This window comes from Chlorocebus sabaeus, chromosome 9 (genome assembly GCF_047675955.1).
Source record: "Chlorocebus sabaeus isolate Y175 chromosome 9, mChlSab1.0.hap1, whole genome shotgun sequence".
NCBI classification, from domain to species: domain Eukaryota; kingdom Metazoa; phylum Chordata; class Mammalia; order Primates; family Cercopithecidae; genus Chlorocebus; species Chlorocebus sabaeus.
This window is the reverse complement of record NC_132912.1, coordinates 30,892,543-30,914,047: the sequence shown is the minus strand read 5'-3', so window position 1 is coordinate 30,914,047 and position 21,505 is coordinate 30,892,543. Positions and strand designations below refer to the sequence as shown.

The window sequence follows — 21,505 nt, the reverse complement described above, 5'->3', positions numbered from 1 at the left end:
CTCACACCTGTAATCCCAGCACTTTGGGAGGCCGAGGCAGGTGGATCATCTGAGGTCAGGAGTTTGAGACCAGCCTGGCCAACATGGTGAAACCTCACCTCTACTAAAAATACAAAACTTAGCCAGTTGTGGTGGCAGGCACCTGTAATCCCAACTTCTCAGGAGGCTGAGACAGGAGAATTTCTTGAACCTGGGAGGCGGAGGTTGCAGTGAGCCAAGATCGTGCCATTGCACTCCAGTCTGGGTAACAAAAGCAAAACTCCGTCTCAAAAAAAAAAAAAAAAAAAAAAAAAAAACACACACACACAACACACATACCATGCAACCCTATCATTTAAAGTATGCGATTCGGTCAATTTTAGCAATTCACAGAGTTCTACCTCCATCAGCACAGCCAGTTTTAGAACATTTTCATGACTCCAAAAAGAAACGCTACACCCTTTAGCCGTCACCCCTCCCCTTATTCCTCTAGTTTGTAATTGCTTGGTTTATGAGCTGCTTGTCTTTATATTAGTGGCTGCCATCCAATAGTAAAAGTTAGAGGGCTTTACTCCTGTGGGAAGTAAGATCAGAATATTCCGGATCTGGCCTGAGCTCTTGGGCTGTCACGTGAAGGAGGAGAGAAGTGTTCTTGGCAGTACCCCTGCCACTTACATTTCTTTGGAAGGTTCTACTGTGCTCACGTTTGGAGGACTGAACTCAACAATGTCTTAGCCAGAAACCTCTGTTTCTTAGAGCTAATGGAAGAAACTATGTTTCCCAAGAAAAGCACCCCACAGACAAAATCGTCCAGCATATTGGTGTTATATCGTCTTACTGAAAAGCATATTAGGCAGTGAAATAACTTATGAAGTATTACAGCTCTGCTGTCAAATTTCCTTAAATTGCCTTACTTGAAAACTAACCTCCAGCTCCCATTAGAAATAACTAAAGAAATAGACTCATAGAGTCCATATTGCCACAGTGGTATCACTCCGAATCACTCAGAGAAGAGTAACAGACCAACATAGTAAGTAAAATAAGGGACAGGCGGATATGTTTAGAAGCCTTAATGTATTTGAAAGCAAAGTAGAAAATGTCTTATTACAATGGAAATTAAACCATTGATGCTTATTTATATCTGGATTACATAATAACTACTATTACTAAACATGAACCATATATGAATTATAATTTTGACACAGCATATAATCAATTGAATTACAGCTGGTGAACCTAATTTTAAAAAGCATTCTTATTCTTTTTTGTTAGAAAATACATGCTGAAGAATTTAGAGATAAAAGGGCCTCATGCTGCAATTGACTCAAATGGTTCAGAAAAAATATTATGTAAACATGTATGTGTATGTATGTACATACATATGTACATATAAATACACTTATGGAGAGGGAAAAAAGAATACAAATAAGCCAAAGTAGTAAAATGCTACATATTTAATGAAGGATATCTTTTACATTGCCTGTAAGTCTGAAATTACATAAAATTTTTTTAAAGTTTTCAAACAGAGACCTTCAAGATGATCAATCAAAGATAACTTTGGGCTGGGCATTGTGGCTCACACCTGTAATCCTAGCACTTTGGGAGGTTAAGGCAGGTGGATCACCTGAGGCCGGGAGTTCAAGACCAGCCTGACCAACGTGATGAAACCCCATTTCTACTAAAAATACAAAAAATTAGCTGGGCATGGTGGTAGATACCTGTAATCCAAGGTATTTGGGAGATTGAAGCAGGGGAATCGTTTGAACCCGGGAGGCGGAGGTTGCAGAGAACCGAGATTGCGCCATTGCACTCCAACCTGGGCAACAAGAACGAAACTCTGTCTCCAATAAATAAATAAATAAATAAAAGAAGATAACTTTGGTAGAACTGTAGGTAGTCTGTAAAGAAAGCAACAAAGTTACAACATAGATTTCCACAGCAAGAGGGACTTCCATCCATGATGTTTTTAGCATTAGCTTTATGCTAATAATTAGTAATATAAAACCATGTGTTATAATATTAATAATAAACACGGTTGTATATTAGTAATAATATAAAACAAACATGGTTTTATATTATTAGTAATAATATAAAACAAACATGTAATATAATACACGTTAATTACACATTAATTATATTACATGTTTGCATAGACTTGGGGAAAAGAGGTGAAACTCAAAATGTCTATTACTTCTTTTTGTCTGGTACATAATTTCTTTATTATAATCCCATGTCTGTAGGAATGAGGTAAATCTTGGCAATTGAAAAAATATTTGCTGGAAAGTATGGACTGACAGCTAATTATTTGTTTGCTGGAAATTTGTTTGCAGGAAGAATTTTTATTTTCCTAAAAAATTCGCTATAGATTTCCACTAAGAATTAATAAGCTCACCAATACATTTAAAGGACAGTTTAATTTATGAGCTCATTTAATACCTCAGGGAAGGCCAGGCACGGTGGCTCATGCCTGTAATCCCAGCACTTTGGGGGGCCGAGGTGGGTGGATCACGAGGTCAGGAGATCAAGACCATCCTGGCTAACACGGTGAAACCCCCGTCTCTAAAAAAAATACAAAAATTAGCCGGGCACCTGTAGTCCCAGTTACTCGGGAGGCTGAGGCAGGAGAATGGCATGAACCCAGGAGGCAGAGCTTGCAGTGAGCTGCGATCGTGCCACTGCACTCCAGCCTGGACAACAGAGCAAGACTCCATCTAAAAAAAAAAAAAAAAAATTCCTCACTGAACGATCAGAGAGGACCCTAAGGTGTCCCTTCAAATACCCACTATGTTGATGGATTCTAACTTCCAGGAGCAATAGGTTTGGCATAGCTTTGCTTTGAATCTGGGCTTGACTGAAAAGAGTGCAGTGCTGGGCTAGTGGCGTCTGTGCTGTGTAACCTAGGGCCTGGGTGTCTAAGGCACAGGCTGTGTATTTGAAATTCTAGTACTGGGGCATCAGTGATTCTCAATGGTTCTCAATGTAGGATAGCCCTTAAGGGGCTTTAGAAGGACATTTTTGTGTTGCAACAATTGGGGGTGATTTAGCTTTTAGTAGGAGAACCTGGGACATTCAACATCCTAAGTACAGAGCTCGCAGCAAAGCCACTTACCGCTTAGAAGCCGTTAGTGCTCCCATAGTGATCTGTGAGTTCTCTGGAGCCAGCCTCCTGAGTCCATGACCCTGATAAGGTACCTCTGTGTGTCTGTTAAATCCTATCCTGAGAACTTCTCGTCTTATGCCCAGAAGTGAATGGCTAACAGAGGGCAGTATTTACTGGTGGGCTGCTTAGTTTGTTTTGTCCAGAAGAGGACAAAGATCTCCATGGGCAATAGGATGACTCAGCCTGTCCGCTGTCCTTCTCTTGGTTCTCACTACTCCTGGCTGAGGTTCAGCTTCTGTGATGAACTGCATCCTGGCTTCCTTCTCATGTTATCTTTGTCCTTATGGAATACTGAAACAGGGCAGTAAGGGCGGCAGGAAAGTCTACTTTCCTGTGGGCAGGAGGCTTGCACAGTCTCCCGATTAGCTGATATTTCCTTCTGGAATACAGGGAATAGAGAATGGCAGGAAGCATTCCAGAAGGAAAGATCAACTAATGATCTTGGCACTCAACTACTGATTATGACACTGTGTGTGTGTTAATGGTTTTGATCCTTACCCAGATGAAATAGTGTGGGGGGGAGAAGGGAACTATCAGGCTGTGCCTGCAGTCTCAGCACTTTCGGAGGCTGAGGCCGAGGCCGAGGCCGAGGGCTCACTTGAGCCCGGGAGTCCAAGACCAGCCTGGGCAACATGGTGAAACCCCTGTCTCTACAAAAATACAAAAATCTAGCCGGGCGTGGTGGTGTGTTCCTGTAGTCCCAGCTAACATGTGAGGCTGAGGTGGGAGGATCACTTGAGCCTGGGAGGTTGAGGCTGCAGTGAGCTGTGATCACACCACTGCACTCCAGCCTGTGTGACAGAGACCCTGTTGATGGTGACAGGAGACAAACACATTCCTAGGCAGACAGGGACGGGTCCCTGGTGAAACCCGACCTTCAATCCAAAGAGAGCCTAAAGCCCAAAAACCAAGCTCCTGGTTCCAGATAGAGCCTATAACCAGCCTGAGAACTTCTATCACCATCTTACCCTGTCTCTCTCTATTGATTCCTTCTCAATGATACCTTTTTTTTTTTTTTTTTTTTTCCTGAGATGGAATCTCGCTTTGTTGCCAGGCTAGAGTGCAGCGGCCTGATCTTGGCCCACTGCAACCTCCGCCTCCCAGGTTCAAGTGATTCTCCAGCCTCAGCCTCCCTAGTAGCTGGGACTACAGGCATGAGCCACCACGCCCAGCTAATTTTTGTACTTTTAGTAGAGATAGGGTTTTACCATGTTGGTCAGGATGGTCTCGATTTCTTGGCCTTGTGATCTGCCTGCCTCAGCCTCCCAAAATGGATGATGCCTTTTAACCAGTCAAATGGTACTTCTTCCAAAACCTGTCTGTGGACCAGTCAGCATGCACTACCCCATTCTAAGCCCATAAAAGCCCCCAACCTCTGCCTCACAGAGGGCTACCTGCTCATGGGCCCCTCTTGCAGCTGAGTGCTGCCCACTCTAGGGTCCCTTCTCTGCTGAGAGCTTTCCTTCTGTCACTCAATAAAATTCTTCTCTGCCCTACTCACTCTCCAGCGCTGCCTGTCTGATTCTTCTTGGTCACAGGACAAGAACCCTGAACTCGCCGAGCTGTGGGCAGCTGGTAGATATGAGCTGTAAGTGTCCCTGCTTGCCAAGCTGTGGGCAACAGGAGTGAAAGAGCTGTAGAATGCCCCTGCTCCCTGAACTGTGGGAGTGAAATAAGCCGCTGAGGGTCACACCCTTTTGCTCGCCAAGCTGCAAGCAGCTGGAATAAAAGGGCTTATGGCAAAGCTCCCACTCACTGAGCTACGGGAGTGAAGAGCTGCATTTCTTGGGAGTTCAGACATTGGGACTCCCCAGCCAAGAGCTGCAACATCCCTTGGAGCTCCATAGTTACTGGCATCTCCAAGTTTTTTGGTGTCACTGTGTTCCCTTGTCTAGACAGTGGCACCCAACAGAGAAGCTGCTTGTTGCACACCTGGTCCAGCCGTGGACTGAGGGTGGAGCCTTAGCAGGCACAGGATCTGGGTTGGTAGAACCACGGAGTACAGCCTGCTGGCCAAGTGGGCAGAGTGAGCCTGTAGGCCCAAGCAAGGCCCTGGACACAGGTCACCACAACTGCAGAGATTTCTGGCTGGCGAAGTGGCACCAAGGGACTCCTGTAACACTGTCACCCTCCCTCCCGCCAAGCAAGCAGGGAGAAAAAAGCCACTGGGCACTGTTTCCTCCTGCTCACCGAACTACAAAAGCCATTAACACTGTAAAAAAAAAAAAAAAAAAAAAAAAGAAAAGAAAAGGAAATGAAGGAAATGTGATAATGCTACTTAGGACCCTACTAATATTTTCTATTTCTCAATTAGGGTTTGAGGCATGGGTTCAAGTCGTACCTTTGAGGCGCCCTTGGAATTTGGTTTCGATGGCTTCTTGAGTGGCCTTTTGAAAAATTTGGCTCCACTCTCCTCTTTGGGGTTTAAATAACTGATTAAAACGTTTTGCTTTTTGTCATCTTTGAAAATATTTTCAAAATATGTCCTACCAACCATTAAAGTTTTATCACCATAATCTCACTAGGGCTAATTTGTTGATGGTGAAGCTGTTGTTATTGGCCAAGCCTCCTCTCCCGAGGCTGCGTGGCAGGGTGCCCCATTCTCACTATACCCCTGTCTTCTCAATAGCAACATAATTACCTTTATAAGACAAGCAACTCTGCTTCCAGCTACTCTGATTCCTGCAGAGACCAACTGAGAGATTTTTTGAAGTCACAGACAGAGAGACTTTGTCTTTTGGAAGCCAGCTACCCTAACAAAAGCCAATTCAACTAGTTTTAAGGTGGCTATCACATAAAAATAAATGAAGAAAAGCAAGGCTAACATCTCTGAACACAGTCAAAGGACAATATAAGGCCAGATGCGGTGGCTCATGCCTGTAATCCCAGCACTTTGGGAGGCCAAGGCAGGCAAGTACTCAGGAGGCTGAGGTGGGAGGATCATTTGAGCCTGGGAGGTTGAGGCTTCAGTGAGCCTGGCCAATATGGCAAAACCCCATCTCTATTACAAATATAAAAATTAGCTGGGCATGGTGGTGGGCACCTGTAATCCCAGCTACTTGAGGGGCTGAGGCAGGAGAATCGCTTGAACTTGGGAGGCACAGGTTGCAGGGAGCCGAGACCACGCCACTCCAGCCTAAGCAACAGAGTGAGACTCTGTCTTAAAAAAAAAAAAAAAAAAAAAAAGGGCAATATAAAAGCTATGTGTGTGTGTGCACATGTGTGCGTGCATGTGCGTGTGCGTGTGTGTGTAGTTTTGACTCACTACTAAAAATTACCACTTTGAGAAAAGAAACGGAAATTGAAGCAGTCAAAAATCAAATTCCTTTGAGTTTCTCCTGTGACTCAGCCTTTCAAAACTTCTCATTGGCCCTGGCCCCGGGCTGTCCGGCCACCTCCCTTTCTTTCTCCCATCCCTTCCTAAGTCCTTCATAAGAGCCACACGGATGAGCCTCTATGAATTTAAGCGATTGAGGAGCAGGCAAGAAGAGAGAACTGTGGCCATTTCTCCAAAGAAACAGTTGTCTGGCATCTCAGTAACATGCTGGTGGTCAGTATCATGTGAGAACCTCCCATCCTCAGCACATCGTTTGTTCTGTTTCTCCACCGCTGCCAGAAACACTGGGGTCATTACCTTGCCCATCATCCACCTAAATTATAGCAAGGAAACCACTGTTAACATTTCCTTCCAGCAAAAGCCTGTGCAGGGAGGCGGAGGACCTGTGTTCATCTAAACTGTAGCTAATTGAAGCGGCCACTTTAGGCACTGTGGGAAACAATCAGATAGTTACAGCCATTGACAGATTCCATGAGAGGGAGGAGGAGGAGCCGCTGTGAGTTCATGCTTGTAGCTTGCCGATGGCCCGGTGGGGTTCACACTCCTAGTCTACACTTCTGTAAATGATTTCCATAGTAAAAGTTTAGAATACTTTGTTAAATCAAACAAAAGTAACAGTTATTGAGATTTCTGCCTAAATACTTTCCTAGAGAGATCTTGCTCGCCAGGTCTCCCTGGATTCCCCTAGATGAAACAGAACCTTCTCCCTTACCCTGTATGATTTTAGTTCCTTGCCAACCTATATATGTGACATTTACATTAGTCACCTATATAGGTGTTGCAATGTATATACCACAAAACATTATATTTAAATTATTTTAATGTATGCAATTTTAAATATATTACATATTTATTTCATATTAAACAATACTTTGAGGATCTGACTTAAAACATGTCTTAGCTTTGCCTTGATAACTCAGTCATTGTTATGAGTATCAAATACTCAACTCGATCTTAGGAGAGGATGATGCATCCGTGTGTGTGTGAACTCTTCATTTGGCATCTGCCTCCCCTCACGAAAAACAGTCTCCAAGAAAGCAGGAACTTGGTCAGCTTTGCATGTCACTGTTACATAGCAACCAAGAACTGAAATTTGCAGTTCAATAAAGATGTTGCATGAGTGAATAAAGCAAGCATATAACTACTAATACTATATCTTGTTCTTTTTTGGTTTTGTTTCAGTTGTGAATTAAGACAAATTTTTGAACCAAAGAGAAAAGAATTCTTAGAAATTAGAAGTTAAGATTTTTTTTTTTTTTTTTGAGATGGAGTTTTCTGTAGCCCAGGCTGGAATGCAATGGTGCCATCTTGGCTCACTGCAACCTCCACCTCCCAGGTTCAAGTGATTCTCCTGCCTCAGCCTTCCAAGTGGCTGGGATTACAGGCACGCGCCACCATGCCTGGCTAATTTTTGTATTTTTAGTAGAGATGGGGTTTCAACATGTTGGCTAGGCTGGTCTTGAACTCCTGACCTCAGGTGATCCACCTGTCTCAGCCTCCCAAAGTGCTGGAATTACAGGTGTGAGCCACTGCGCCCAGGTGAAGCAGGTAAGATCTTTATAGTACGGAGTTATTAGAAGAGCTTGGCAAAGCAGTATTCCATTTTCCTTTAGACTGGACCGCTGTTGCTCACTCCACCTCTTGTGTATCTCACAGAAAAGAAAGAATTGCCAGGCGCCTGGAAGGGATTGAAAATGACACCCAGCCCATCCTCTTGCAGAGCTGCACAGGGTTGGTGACTCAGCGCCTGCTGGAGGAAGACACCCCTCGATACATGCGAGCCAGCGACCCTGCCAGCCCCCACATCGGTGAATGTGGAGCTGGGTGGCCCATTTTCCAGCAGGCTGCCTGGCTGTTTATACGTCGCCTTTTCCACCCAGTGGTATCAGAACATGAGATATTCCACAGAAGTGAATTGTGTGGATAAAAATTTTTTTTAAGACAAGATTTCACTCTGTCACAGAGGCTGGAATGCAGTGGCACAATCATAGCTCACTGCAGCCTTGACACTTGGGCTCAAGCTCCAGGGTTCTCCCACTCCAGCCTCCTGAGTGGCTGGGACTACAGGTGTGCATCACCATGCCTGGCTAATTTTTTTTTAACTTTTTTGTAGAGGTAGAGTCTCACTATGTTGCACAGGCTGGTCTTGAACTCCTGGCTTTAAGTGAGCCTCCCACCTTGGCCTTCTGAAGTGCTGGGAATACAGGTGCGAGCCACTGCACCTGGCCTAATTTTTTATTAAATATATTTGGATTTTGTTTATTTATTATTACTATTATTTTAGAGACAGAGTGTCACTCTGTCACCTAGGCTGGAGTGCAGCGGCCTGATCACAGCTCACCGAAGCCTCAACCTCCCAGGCTCAAATGATCCTCCCACCTCAGCCTCCTGAGTACTTGGGACTACCAGCGTATGCCACCATGCCCAACTATTAAAAGTATTTGTTAAAAACAGCAACAACGTGTATGTCATCTCTGCCCCGCCTCACAGATATGGCCTTCCATGTCACAGCAGTACGAAATGATTCCTCTCGGCACATTGTTGGGTAACTAAGGGCCAGTCATTTTCCTCCCTTGACTGGGGCCCTCAAAGGCAGTAACTTTTTCTGCACCCTCAGGGCCCAGCACAGGATCCGTGCTCTGAGATAGGGGCCTCTCAAGGTTCTGAGCCAGCACAGGGAGCAGCTGCTCTCAGCAGGGAGCATTAGAGGCAAAGCTGCACCTTGAATGGTTATTCTTACTCTGGATATGCAACAAAACATTCCATTTAAGTTATTTTAATGTAGGTAATTTTAAATACGTTGCGTACTTCTTTCATCTTAAACAGTATGTTGACGGCGCATGACTCAGCTTTTCCCTAATCACTCAGTCACTGTTGTCATCAAATATTCAAGTTGACCTTAGGAGAGGAGGATGCACACAGGGCTGCTCTTCCCACCACAGTCCCTGGCTTTGAGGCGCTGTTGCTGCTGCTTTTTATTTTTTATTTTATTTATTTGTTTATTTTTGAGATGGAGCCTCGCTCCTGTTGCTCCGGCTGGAGTGCAATGGTGCAATCTCGGCTCACTGGAACCTCCACCTTCCGAGTTCAAGCAGTTCTCCTGCCTCAGTCTCCCAAATACCTGGGATTACAGGCACCCGCCACCATGCCTGGCTAATTATTTTTTGTATTTTAGTAGAGACAGGATTTCACTATGTTGACCAGGCTGGTCTCGAACTCCTGACCTCAGGTGATCTGACTGCCTCGGCGTCCCAAAGTGCTGGGATTACAGGCGTGAACCACCATGCCTGGCCATTCTGCTGCTTTTTATAGCCAGTGTTTTCTAGTTCCTTCTTCAGAGACAGCTGTTGATCTCACTTCATGATGATATCAGTTTACCTCTATAGTTTCTAATTTTCTGTGGTCAGAAAACTAGAGATCTAAATATATATGTATATATGGCTGGGCGTGGTGGCTCATGCCTGTAATCCCAGCACTTTGGGAGGCTGAGGCAGGAGGATAGCTTGACCACAGGAGTACAAGACCTGCCTGGACAACATAGCCAGACCCCACCTCTTAAAAAAAATTACAAGCATGAAAAATCAAGAATAAACAAATCAGAGTCCCAAAATTTATAGCCAGAATAAACCCTACTGTATGTGAAATGTTAATCTGTGTGGCGTACGATAGTTTAAGCATCACATACTAGTAAGAAAAGGAAGAATTATTTAGTGAAATAGTAACAGAAAAACGGGTTTGCCAGGGGATGGGGAGAGGCATATTCCTCTTCCCACTTCATACCAAACCCAATAGTTAGTTCCAGTTACTCATGTGATTAATGTAAAGTAAATAATGGAAAAACGAGGTGAACATTTAATTCAGGTAAAGCACAGAAACAGCAAAAAAGAAAAAAAGTTTACACAAAACAATTTTAAAAACCCACTATGAATCAATAGGACACTGTGCAATAAGCATAAGCAGGCATTCCAAAGAAGAAATAGAAAATACAAATAGCTGATACACAAATGAATAAATGCATATCTTCTCTTTTTCTAGTAATGAAGGACTTAAAAAACACTCTGTGTTTATGAGGAAGTATATATTGCAGATGCAAGCGTAAATTGATGCCGACTTTATAGAAATTAATTTGACACTTTAGAAGTCTTAAAATGATGTACCCTTTGATAAAGCCATTCTACTTTTATGAGTCTATTGTGAAAGAAATCAGAATATCAAACTGATTCGAAGTTAGAAACAACTTAGATACCCAGCAATATGGGAAGGATTCAGGTCATAATGGAATGCCCATTAGACTGTTACAATCCTTAAAAAATGATGTCTTCAAAATAGATTTCCAAATGTGGGAGAATATTTTATATAAAACATTAATAACATTAAATATTTTATTTTATTGTTATTTTTTGAGACAGAGTCTTGCTCAGTCACTGGGCTGGAGTGCAGTGGCACGACCTCGGCTCACTGCAACCTCTGACTCCCTAGTTCAAGTGATTCTCCTGCCTCAGCCTCCCGAATAGCTGGGATTACAGGCATGCGCCACCACACCCAGCTAATTTTTTAGTAGAGACTGGGTATCACCATGTTGGCCAGGATGGTCTTGATCTCCTGACCTCATGATCCACCCGCCTCGGCCTCCCAAAGTGTTGGGACTACAGGCATGAGTCACTGCACCTGGCCTTCATTAAATATTTCATACAGGGCCGGGCGCGGTGGCTCACGCCTGTAATCCCAGCACTTTGGGAGGCCGAGGCGGGCGGATCACAAGGTCAGGAGATCGAGACCATGGTGAAACCTCGTCTCTACTAAAAAATAGAAAAAAATTAGCTGGGCGCAGTGGCGGGCGCCTGTAGTCCCAGCTACTCAGGAGGCTGAGGCAGGAGAATGGCGTGAACCCGGGAGGCGGAGCTTGCAGTGAGCCGAGATTGCGCCACTGCACTCCAGCCTGGGCTCCGTCTCAAAAAAAAAAAAAAAAAAAAAAAAAAAATTTCATACAGAAAAAATCAATTCTATAAAAGACTAGAATATATAAAAAGGAATATGTAAAAATGCCGTTATTAGTGTGTAGGGTGATTATTGGTTATTTGGGTTTTTACTTTCATTTGTCTTCATGTTAGACATTTTCTTTTCTTTCATTCTTTTTTTTTTTTTTTAGAAACAGGGTGTTGCTCTCTTGCCCAGGCTGGAGTGCAGTTGCAGTATCGTAGCTCATGGCAGTCTTGAACTTCTGGGCTCAAGCTATCTGCCCATCTCAGCCTCCTGAGTAGCTGGGACTACAGATACATGCCATCATGCCCAGCTAATTAAAAAAAAAAAAACTTTTTTGGTAGAAAGAGGGTCTCACTATGTTGCCCAGACTGGTCTCAAACTCCTGGCCTCAAGCCACCCTCACACCTCAGTTTCCCAAAGCGCTGGGATTACAGGTGTGAGCCACCATGCCAGGCCCATATTAGACATTCCCTACATCAGGCACGTGTGCTATAATTAGAAACAAAGGGCAGGACGCGGTGGCTTACGCTTGTAATCCCAGTACTTTGGGAGGCTGAGGCAGGCAGATCAACTGAGGTCAGGAGTTTGAGACCAGCCTGGCCAATATGGTGAAACCTTGTCTGCTAAAAATACAAAAACTTACCCAGGCATTGTGGTGGGTGCTTGTAATCCCATCTACTCAGGAGGGGGAGGCAGGAGAATCGCTTGAACCCAGGAGGTGGAGGTTGCAGTGAGCCGAGATCAGGCCACTGCACTCCATCCTGGGTAACAGAAAGAGACTCCATCACAAAAAGAAAAAAAACACGCCTGTAATCCCAGCACTTTGGGAGGCTGAGGTGGGTGGATCACGAGGTCAGGAGATCAAGACCATCCTGTCTAACACGGTGAAATCCTGTCTCTACTAAAAATACAAAAAATTAGCTGGGTGTGGTGATGGGTGCCTGTAGTCCCAGCTACTTGGGAGGCTGAGGCAGGAGAATGGCATGAACCTGGGAGGCGGAGCTTGCAGTGAGTGGAGATCACACCACCGCACTCCAGCCTGGGTGACAGAGCGAGATTCCATCTCAAAAAAAAAAAGATGTGTCCAATTAACCTACTTAAATGCCCTCCCATAGCAACATGGGGGAATTTTATTAAAGGAGAGCAGGATACTCTGCTGTTATTATCTCTATTTTTTACAATGTGGAGTATGCTTCTATTACAAGGGCTGTCCAGCACCCATGTGGGGACTGTCCAGCACGCACCTCTGCAATCTATTCATTCTGCTGCTGAAGTTTAAATTACAAGATACTGGAGATGAAGTCCCATTAGCTCATATTTTCGTCTCTTTTAGCTGGTGTCATTTGACCAGATTTCTTTTAAGGAAGCAGGCTCTTACACCTCCAGCCCATTTTACACTTAGCACCGTAGCACAGGCTGTCATTTTAATAGGTATGCATGACATAACACCCATGATTTGAGAATAGCTGTGTCTCTTTGAGTCTCTGTCCACCGATGTGTGACTTTCATATTGCATGCTTTTCCTATCCTTGAATAAGGAATGCCTTCCTGTCTCTTGTTTCCTCAGTCACTTGCTAGCTCCATGATAATTAAACCAACTCGCTAGGGACATATTAGAAACCAAGCTTCAGATCCTATTAAAATATGGCCAAGATGAGAAATATGGATGCATCCCATTAAAAAAGTAACGTTTTTTGAGTCAGTTAAGACAACCTCACTGATGACCCTGGATCATCATTGTTCTAATTAACCTTATACTTAGATGTGCTGCTTGATGATATTGTATGTAAAAATTAATAATCCCAGTACTTTGGGAGGCTGAGACAGGCGGATCACGAGGTCAGGAAATTGAGACCATCCTGGCTAACCCGGTGAAACCCCGTCTCTACTAAAAAATACAAAAAACTAGCCGGGCGAGGTGGCGGGCCCCTGTAGTCCCAGCTACTCGGGAGGCTGAGGCAGGAGAATGGCATGAACCCGGGAGGCGGAGGTTACAGTGAGCCGAGATGGAGCTTGCAGTGAGCCGAGATCCAGCCACTGCACTCCAGCCTGGGTGACAGAGCGAGACTCCATCTCAAAAAAAAAAAAAAAAAAAAAAAAAAAAAAAAAAAAAAATTAAATAAAGCATAAACATTTAAAAGATGTGGATGAAATACACCAAGGATTTGTCCCATCCAATGTGTTCACAAGATCAACTGCCATTTTCAAATGCAGAGCAGGCTCAGCCTGAGGAGGACAGGAGTTAGGCCCCTGTGTATTCCAATGTTATTGAAATGCAAATCCTTTTTGGTCAAGGAACAATGTCATAATACCTTAGGCACAAGAGCAACTGAGTGGAATTTGGGGCTGGGTCCTTCCACTATAATGAAGCACAGATTGAGACCTTTGCCTGACTGTGTAGGGGACAACTTTGTGCCTCCATCTGAAAATATCAAACTCTATTAATAACAGCGATCTACTAAGAAGCACCTGAGATACAACTACTGTGTATGGCAGAGACATTCATTTCCACAATTCCTTACATCTATGATGATGTGTCATGGAGTTTTAGCACATTAGGCAAATCAAAATAGCACTCATAATATTCTGTAACCAAGGGGACTGGAAGCACAGAAAGGTTAAGAGAGAGTTGGGAAGACCAGGGAACAAGAACTCACATGGATGGATGGATGGATGGATGGATGGATGGATGGATGGATGGATGGATGAGTGGATGGAGAAAGGGAGGGAGGAGGGAAAAGAAGAAGGGAAGGAAAGAGAGAGGGAGGAGGAACAAGTCTAAACCATTTCTAAAAAGAATCTAGCTCCTTTCTTTGATGGACAGATTGCAAAAGGACACTGCCTGCTTAGAGGCAGGTGTGAGAAAGAAAAGATAATAGTCCTTTAAAAGTTTGCAATGACAAGAGACACCAATATTCTGTTCTCCAAATCACATCCATAAACAGAATTAAATACAAAAAGAATCCTGTGCTTCATACATTTTAATAAATCAAACTCTAGGGAGAAAATATATTGCCAAACATTGAAACTTAAGAGTTAGGTATTCAAGAGAATAATTTTAAAAGCTACGACAAATCTTCAAAATTGAATAGTCCTTGAGACAAGGCTACTTTATCTTGAAACTTTCCTTTGACGTGGGAATCCAGCGAAGCTTAAGTTTTTATTGTTGAAATCTAAGGGAAAAGAAATAATATGACATTGAAATAGTTACATAAAATGTTAAAAATCCAATGAGAAAAAATTCTCCAAACTCTCTCTGAACATATAATTTAAGAAAAAGGAAACCATTAACCAGATAAAAACTAGAAATACAAAAATGACACCTAAGAATCAAATTCCACATGTAAATTTACATAGGCAAGTTTTTTTTTTCTCTTCTAAATGTAGCCAACTTTACTCCATGGGTAAAACTAATAATAATAACAATAATAACACAAATAATAATAATTCACACGTAGTTTAATGCTGTCATTTGAATTTGTCATGGCAACAAGAGTAACTCAAAGCAATTAAGTACTGAATAGTTACATACTCAGGAAAAAAGGAGAAAATAGGAAATTTTGGTCACGGTAACTATAAATGTTTGAGATGCCTTTAAAGCATGGGGGTGGGGACTGAAGAGCAAAAAACAACTCAGCTGTGTCTTTAGCTTTCATTAAAATCAAACAATAACAACCAATTAAAATAACCATTTATTTATTTTTGAAGACAAGATACATACTATGTAAAGACAGCTGGTAACAATTCTATACAAGAAAAACACATCCCAATTGAACAGGTTAATCAAAACCAGAGACAAAATTTATAAGCAGTCTAATGGCGTGTAATCTGTTTTACAGCCATAGGAGCCATTGTCCACTAAGAAAACCACAAGCAAACCACTTACAGAAACTTCTTCCCCTAAGGAAGTGCCTTTGGCCGTTTAATAGTTAGATGCAGAAGCCTGAAGAAAAAGAAGTACAAAATATATCAGACGTCAACACTCTGTTATCTATCAAAATACATCCTCGATCCTGGAATTTGGAACTGTGGCCAACTAAAGAAATACAATAAAATGAGAGATATAATGCCAGTAAAACATCTAAGCTTTTCTCCTAACTATACAAGTTTCTTGTTATGTAATTAACAAAAGAGAAATCAATTCACAAAACTATCAAGTGCTGTAGGAGAAAATTCCTGAATCTGAGGTCTGAATTGTTCAAGTCACTTCCCAATAGTGCATTTGAGCTGGAAAACAGTTTTGATGTATCATGGCTGAGTTTCAAATGTGATACTCAAAACAACCTTAGCGTTTCATTTTTGTTCAATCAGTAAACTGAACATGCCACACCACTTCAGTAGTTAAATTGAAAGCATGTATTTTCCTCCGGGCTAGAAGAAAGCCACTGAAAAGACAGTATCTTGTTCCAAATTGTCTCACATGAAGAGTTAATAAAAAGATGCTACTCACCACTGCCTACTGGAAAGAATTTAGTATCTATAGCATTTGATTTAGAAAAATATTTTAGCTAAAGTGCAGCACGTCTAGAATTTGATCCAAAGTATGGGCATTCCGATTGCATTTGCAATTTTTCCCACATAAAGGTTTCAGTGGTTTAGTAATAACTTTAATTTACTAAGGGAAAAAAAATTCACATTATCAACAATCACAAGATAAGCTCAGTTATAAACTCAATTAGCTATTTAAAGTGTCTTTTGAGAAATGTGTATAAGTAACTGGACACAGGAGAATACATAGGGCAAAATAGAGGACCCCAAGCATTCATTATGTTATAAAATCCATACATAAGAGCATTTCATGTTTATTTTGCCTTACCTTGTTTCTCAGAGAATTTGAAAGCTCCCAAATAGCTGGAAAAACCTGGGCTTCTGAACATGGCTGCACACAGAAGGCTCAGTCACACAGCCTGCTCTACAGCTAATTCTCAGCCAGCAACGACCTTCGTCTGGTCTAAGCAAAACTGGGTTGAGATTTTTCACAGTGCGGGACTAGAGCGACCAGGCACTTGTGTCTTTGAGCCTATGGTACACGAGAAGCAAGGGGCTGCTGGCTGGAACAGCTCAGACCCCATAATCAGATTACTAACAGAAATTAAGCCTGGAGGCGCTGCAACAGACTGGAGCCCGGCGATGGGACGTGCGTGATGTAGATGACCAAGGCAGAGCCGTGGCGCATCCCAGCATTTGCTCCGGCTAAGGAGACAGTGCTGCAACCTAACCACCATCGGAGGAGTCAAATACAACTTCCTCTCCCTACAGACACACACACAGAAAAACCTACAGAGACCCTCGTGTACTGGGAAGAAGGGACGCTTGAGTATTTCCAGGCTGCTCCAAGTCTGGCTTTGGCTAAGTTAAATGAAGTATTTTACCTAACAGAGAGCCAAAAACCCGTACTTAAGATTTATGAACAACATGTGAGTGAAACTGTGGGAAAAGAAAGGTCAGATATTACTGGAGATTCCAATTTTTTTTTTTTTTTTTCTTTTTTGAGATGGAGTTTCTCTCTTGTTGCCCAGGTTGGAGTGCAGTGGCGAGATCTCGGCTCACTGCAACCTCAGCCTCCCTGGTTCAAGTGATTTCTCCTGCCTCAGTTTCCCAAGTAGCTGGGATTACAGGCGCCTGCCACATGCCTGGCTAATTTTTTTGTATTTTAATAGAGACAAGGTTTCACCATGTTGGTTAGGCTGGTCTCAAACTCCTGACCTCAGGTGATCCGCCTGTCTTGGCCTCCCAAAGTGCTGGGATTACAGGCATAAGCCACCGTGCCTGGCCCCAAAATTTTAATTTGAGGCAGAAGCCATTAAGTTAAGCTTCGCCTGTTAGACCGCCCCCTGTTTAATTTCAACCACAATACGTAGTTGATGGGCCCAAGCAATGCTCATGCAATTCCAAGAAAAATTTGCAATGATTACAGACTGACCATATTTACAGAGAAATGGGACATTCAAGAGAACCAAGGGAAATAATCTCATTTGCAAACTGAGAAAGGTAACTGGCTGCTGGATAGACAACTGTTTGGTGATGGAGCTAGGGGATCTTGGGGAGGAGGGATCAGGACTGTGATTCACCACAGGAACAGGGACTCTGAGTTTGTCTTTGTATCTTTAGTTCTGGACACTGTACCCGGTGCACAGTAGGTCTGCAGGAAATGTTTGCTGAATGAACATAGGAAATCATGAGATAATCTCTTCTAAGAGCTAGAGATCTCCTTCTAAAATGGGTGCGTGGAGTTAGTATCCTGTGTTCAAACCAGGTAGACTTAGACTCATTTGTAAATACAAACACACTTAAGGTGAAAATGAAGAATTATATGCCGAATTAATAAAGACACACAAACACAAACTATGTCAACCCTGGGTACTAGAGGTGTCAGTGATAGCATTTAGCATTTTTCTTTAAACTCCTCATTACATTATAGTCATAAAATCCGGAAAAACTATGGCAAATAGGATAGTTAAAAAAAAAAACTCAGCGAGGGACAACGTCAGTACCGTGAATAACTAAATTAGAAACTTGATGGTAAGGTTATAGATAATTAGCAAGGAAAAGAAAAAAGGGAGTGTTGGGAGGAGAAGAGGAAGGGGAGGAAATAGTAGAAGCAATTGATTGTGGAAATAAAGAGATGAACCAGGCATGGTGGCTGACGCCTGTAATCCCAGAACTTTGGGAGGCCAAAGCTGGAGGATCACTTTGAGGCCAGGAGTTCAAGACTGGCCTGGGCAACATGGTGAGGCCCTGTCTCTACAAAAAATAAAAAATGAGCTGGGTGTGGTGGTGCACGCCTGTAGTCCCAGTTACTTGGGAGGATGAGGCATGAGGATCCCTTAAGCCCAGGAGGTTGAGGCTGCAGTGAGCCATGATCGTACAGCTGCACTCCAGCCTGGGCAATAGAGTGAGACCCTGTCTCAAAGAAAAATAAAACACACACACAGAGAGAGAGAGAGAGAGAGAGAGAGAGAGAGAGAGAGAGAGAGAGAGAGAGAGAAAGAGAATGAGAAAGAGAGTGAGGATGAAATTATATGTTGACATGTGGACAAAAAAATCCTTTATAAAGAAAGTAACACTTTTCGGAGCATAGTGTCACTGCTTACCACACTTTCTGTGCCTGAAAACTGCTCTGCCTATAGAATAGTCCATTACAGTCATCCGAAAAGAATCTAAATGTTGATTTTGAATTATTATTAAGGAATAAGTCTATTCTGAATTTTCTTTTCAAATTGTTCTGTCACTTGCTTTTCCTTTTTTCTTTTCTTTCTTTTCAACATTTATTTTAGATTTGAGGGTACGTGTTGCAGATTTGTTACACGGGTACATTGAGTGATGCTGAGGTTTAGGGTGCAATGGATCCTGTCACCCCAGTACTGAGCATAGCACCCAATCATTAGTTTCTCAGCCCTTGCAGCCCTCCCTCCCTTCTAATATTCTAAATTTTTAAATGAAATTCTACTACAGAATTTTTTTAAATGTTGGATATTCTCTTTAATTTAGTAACAAAGTCTTATTAGAATTGTTTGCTTCACCTATGGATTATGATACAAAGCAAACTGATTTAAATATGACTTAATTGTTGAAAGGAAAAAGCACAACATTCTTTATGAAATTATGGATATAAAATGTAATCTATTATTTAACCATCCTATCCATATGAAACCAAATAAGACTGAAGAAAAACCTATATTTTATCTTAATAGAAAGTATCTGTGAAAAATTTTCATTTACTCTCTAATAATCATAATGAATTATTATTTTTAATTTTTCCACTTGACATTCAAAAATTATTATTATTATTATTATTGTTCTAGGCTAGCTCATTCACACAGGGGAGCTACAAAATACCCAAACATTTCCTCACATCATTCTGTAGGTTAACACATTTATTTGCAGAGGAATTCTAAGCTGTGATTGTGGCTTTCTCAAATTTCAGGGAGAAGACGATTTAACTGAGCGCTGATGGTGGTGTATTCCCTCTTTAATAGCATCACACAGCCACCAGCTCAGCATGAATGCACCAAGTTCCCTGCTGCTGTGTCCACTGAGAAGCACTAATCTTGCTCAGGGCAATGCTTTATGGAAGTACAATATTTTACTGGATATTTTTAAGGTTGTAATCTTTAAAGAGAAATAAAAGCAATTATTTAAGTTGCCTTTAGACGGGCATGCAAACCTGCTTTAGGAGAAGGGGTAAAACCGTGTGCCTGGGAGAGGCTGAGGGAGGTCACTGTCACAGCATGTCATGGAACATGGTCATGGTACGCTTCACACCACGCCATGGTACACATGACATTGGGCCATGGTACATGCCATGTTGTGTCATGGTACACGGGTGGTGGCTGGAGCAGACCTGAAGGATCTATGAGTGAGCCACTGCGATGCTGACACCCCACAGTGGTGTCACTGGAACAAGCGAATCAGGCCCGGGCGGACCCTGGGAAGACTGGAGCCGAAGGGGCCTTTCTGATCACCTGGTCTTCATGTAGTGAAATGTTAGGTGACTCCTATAGAATACTCAAGGTCACAAAGCTTGTGGCGTGGAAGTGCCAGGCTGAAAATCCACATGCTCTGACTCTCCCCAGGACAATTCCCACATCCCTGATCAGCCTGAACACAAGAGAACTGGGGCCATTGCTGTAAACTTGTCCTGGATTGAGGTCAGAGGGCCTCCCAGCCCTGGCCCACAGGGATGTTGCTGGTAAAGGGGCCAGCCTGACCCCAGAAGGAGACGTCAGGCCAGTTACAGTTGTCTTTCATAAACCTTATATGGTTTCTAAGTCTAGTTTCGATTCCACAGATGTTGCTCGAAACCAGGACTGCCCCCAGATATGAGTAACTAGGGCATAGCTAAGGCCGTAAGGCTCAGAGAGGTCAGTGTCCCTGGTGGGGTGTGGGTGTTGTATTAAAAAAGGAAGCAATTGATTATTATTTTTCCTTTTCTTCCTAATTCTCCCACCTTATTGGAGAGGAATAAGATGTGGACGTGGCTACTATGAAGTGCGTAGGAAGCAAGGATTCATTAACTCTATTTCTGGAATTGCACACAAGGAAATTACTATAAATGAACTCAAGGATGTTTACTGTGGTTTTGTTTATAAATTTATAAAACTAGAACTAGTCTACATGGGGGTGCATATAGAAGACTGCGTAAATAAATTAAACAAGCAAACCAGGGTTGAAACTCCATTACTGATTTGAAAATTCTTAATGTTACATTAGAGATACACACACACCAAATCAGAATGACAGGAGATAGAGCAAGCATTAATTTTCTCATAATTCAGAGAACTCTGTTCATGTTTTTCCTTCTCTATTTTCCAAAATATCTACCATATGCATGATTTCCTTCTGTAATTAGCAAAACAATTAAATGCAAATGAAGATGAAGGCAATGAGACCAGCCACAATAAAATTAAATAAAAAGATCAAAGAGGAAAATAGAACGGTGAGGCCAGGATAAAGTGAAAGAACATATATGGAAGCACTCTGAAAATGGACTGCATTATTTTATCCGCACAAGGAACTCCTTATTGAAAGGAGATTCGGGTTCAGTGCACGCTCCTGCAGAGGTCTGTGTGATGTCACCTCGTGTCACCTTATTGTACTAACTGAACATCAATGAAAGCATTCCCAGTCTACAGGAAAATGAGCTGAAATTTATTTATTTATTTGAGATAAGGTCTGGCTCTGTTGCCCAGGCTAGAGTGCGGTGGCACAAACACGGCTCACTACAGCCTCAACCTCCTGGACTCAAGCCATCCTCCTACCTCAGCCTCTTGAGTAGCTAAGACCATGTTCAACTGTTTTTTAAACTTTATAAATACGGGATCTTGGCCAGGTGCGGTGGCTCACGCCTGCAATCCCAGCACTTTGGGAGGTTGAGGCAGGTGGATCACCTGAGGTTGGGACTTTGAGACCAGCCTGAACAACATGGTGAAACCCCATCTCTACTAAAAATGCAAAAATTAACTGGGCATGGTGGCACATGCCTGTAATCCCAGCTACTTGGGAGGCTGAGGCTGGTGAATCACTTGAACCCGGGAGACGGAGGT

At 42.7% G+C, this 21,505-nt stretch overlaps 1 long non-coding RNA gene across 1 annotated transcript; it reads right to left on the bottom strand.

The window, feature by feature from the left end:
- Positions 1 to 14,439: 14,439 nt before the first annotated feature.
- LOC140712491 (uncharacterized) lies at positions 14,440 to 16,701 on the bottom strand. Its single transcript, XR_012094096.1, has 3 exons — positions 16,276 to 16,701; positions 15,346 to 15,402; positions 14,440 to 14,632 (listed from the first exon to the last, which is right to left on the bottom strand). It is a non-coding gene; the product is annotated as an uncharacterized lncRNA (long non-coding RNA).
- Between the last annotated feature and the right edge of the window lie 4,804 nt (positions 16,702 to 21,505).